This window comes from Pinus tabuliformis, chromosome J (assembly GCF_031772625.1).
Source record: "Pinus tabuliformis cultivar Carrire ecotype Pingquan chromosome J, CPIR1, whole genome shotgun sequence".
Classification (NCBI taxonomy): domain Eukaryota; kingdom Viridiplantae; phylum Streptophyta; class Pinopsida; order Pinales; family Pinaceae; genus Pinus; species Pinus tabuliformis.
The window spans coordinates 931,296,415-931,299,318 of NC_142295.1; positions in this window are offsets into that span (position 1 = coordinate 931,296,415).

Consider the following 2,904-nt stretch of genomic DNA (forward strand, 5'->3'; position numbering starts at 1 on the left):
TATGCGGTCAAGATCGAGCAAAAGTTTAAACAGAAGAAGCGAAACTTTGGATTTGCGAATTTGAAGCAAGGGAAAGGTGCCCCCAAACCGCAGAACAAAGTACAAAGCCAAGACGGGGCGACCCAGGACAACCCACCAAAGTCGCAAGCAAAGAACAACACCGCGAATTCGAAGAAGGATATGGGAAAGTGGTGTGAGTTCCATAAGAGCTCCACTCACAACACAAGTGAGTGTCGGGCCAAGCAATCACTGGTGGACGAGCTAAAGTCTTCAGAATCAGATGCATGTTACGACTCTGAGTCAGAACCCGACAAGGGGAATGACAAAAGGAAGCAGATTATCGATGCAGAGCCCAACGCCACCGTTGCCACCACGAAGATCTAAAAGGAGGAACCCAAATATCTAGAGAAGGAGGAGTGCCTCTTCCACTCCCAAATGTGGGTAAAGGGTTCCCCGCTACAATACATTATTGATAGTAGGAGCCAAAATAACCTCATTTCGGCAGAGGTCGTGATGTTGTTGGGCTTACCAACCACAACACATTCACAATAGTACACCATTGGGTGGCTTCACCAAGGACGAGATCTTCGCGTGAGCCAACAGTGTCGCCTTCCATACAACATCAAGCCCTTCATGGATGAGGTATTATGCGACGTTTCTCCCCTTGATGTTTGTGATGTATTATTAGGCCAACTATACTTATGGAAGCAACATGTTGTGTATGAGTCAAGGCCTCGTACTGTTATTATTACTTTGGGAAATAAGTTGTACAGGATACTAGAGGTAGCACCGCCTACCACCATCCCTTTGGTTACCGTAAAACAATGTAGTAAGCTCATTTCCAAAACCGAGAAATTTGTTTTCTTGATGATACGCCCTCAGGGAAAGAAGAAGACGGTGGCCACGACCTCCAGACAGGGCCCCTCCACACGGCAACAACAGATGGACAAGGTCGTGGAGGAGTACGAGGACATCTTCACCTCCCCCACAAGGGTGCCTCTGCACTGTCAGGTCAAACACTCCATCGATTTGAACCCATGTGCGCCATTGCCTAATGGACCAATCTATCGGCGCTACGTTCTAGAGAACGACGAAATCAAGAGGCAAATTCAGGAGTTGCTGTAGAAAGGTCACATCCATCTGAGTTCATCACCCTGTGGGAGCCCGATCGTGTTGGTACAGAAGAAGGATGGGACTTGGAGACTTTGTATTGACTACCGGGCGCTGAACAAGATCACTGTCTGGAATAGGTACCCGATCCCATGGATTGATGACCTTCTGGACCAACTGAAGGGGGGAAAATATTTCAGCAAGATCAACTTGAAGTCCAGCTATCACCAGGTACCAATCGAACCCTCCAATGTGTGGAAGACTGCCTTCAAAGCCAAGGAGGGCCTTTTTGAATGGTTGGTTATGCCTTTTGGGTTGACGAATGCTCCTGCAACCTTCATGAGGTTGATGGATGAGATCTTGCAGCCATTCACCAACTCATTTGTAGTGGTATACTTGGATGACATCCTGATCTTCAGCCAGAGTTGGGAAGAGCACCTCCACCACATCCGATGGGTTCTCCAAACACTGCGGCAACACAAGATGTGTTCCAATTTGGAGAAATGCACTTTTGGCATGACCTAGGTTTAGTATCTAGGATACATTATTGATGAACGAGGGGTGCATGTGGATCCAGCCAAGATCCAAGTCATTCGGGATTGGCCAGCCCCAACCACTCTGATAGAGCTCCGTAGCTTTCTGGGTCTTTCCAATTTCTACCACAAGTTCATGTTGGGATTCTCTCATATCACTTGGCCCTTGAGTCAAGTCAACAAGGAGTAGCGAAAGCAAAATTATTTTGGTCTGAATCTCAACAAAAGGCATTCACAGAGTTGAAACATCGCCCCTGCTCTGCACTAGTGCTCACTTTACCAGACTTGCAACAACCATTTGAGATCAAGACAGATGCCTCTGACTATGCTATTGGGGCAGTCTTTACTCAACAGGGTCATCTAGTGGCATATCACAGTGAGACACTTTCAGACACAATCTGGAAGTATCCCACTTATGACAAAGAGATGTATTCCATTATGCAAGCTTGCTGACAATGGAAGTATTACATTTTGGGGAAGGAAACAGTCATCCACACAGACCACTGACCCCTGCAGTTCATACAGACGCAAGGGAAGTTGGAGAATGATCACCACCAAAAGTGGTCCACATACCTGCAGTAGTTCCATTTGAATATCAATAAGAAGGGTAGCACCAATAATGTTGTAGATTGCCTCAGTCGACCATCGATCATGGCGTTAACCACCATGCTCAACTCTTGTGGGCATAGACTTTTGATTGACCACTTCTCTACAAAAGCGACCCAGAGTTCGGCCACACATACCAGATGCTATTGGAGGGTCAACAAGTTCCAAATTTTCACCTCCAAGATGCCCTGTTATGCCACCTGGGACACCTTTGTGTTCCTTCAAGCGAGCGAGCCAAGGTGATTTGGAAAGCGCACTACAGTCGGGCCGCTGGGCATTTCAGGGTCGAGAAAATAGTGGCAGTACTGCATAAGTGTTTCTATTGGTCGAATCTTCGACAGGATGTCGGCAAGTACATCAGATCCTACACTACCTTTGCCATTGCAAAACCAACCATTAAGAAGCAAGGCCTTATACTCCACTGCCTACCCTTAGTTGACCTTGGGAATCCATCTCCATGGATTACATGTCGGGCCTTCCTTTTGCTAAGCATGGCAATGACTGTGTTTTTGTGGTCGTCGACAAATTCTCGAAGATGGCCATTCTGGAAGCCTACAAGAAGAATATCACAATAGAATCCACTGCTAAAATCTTCTTTGAACGAGTGTGGGTACACTTTGGGATCCCACAATATATCATCTCAGATCGGGACAAC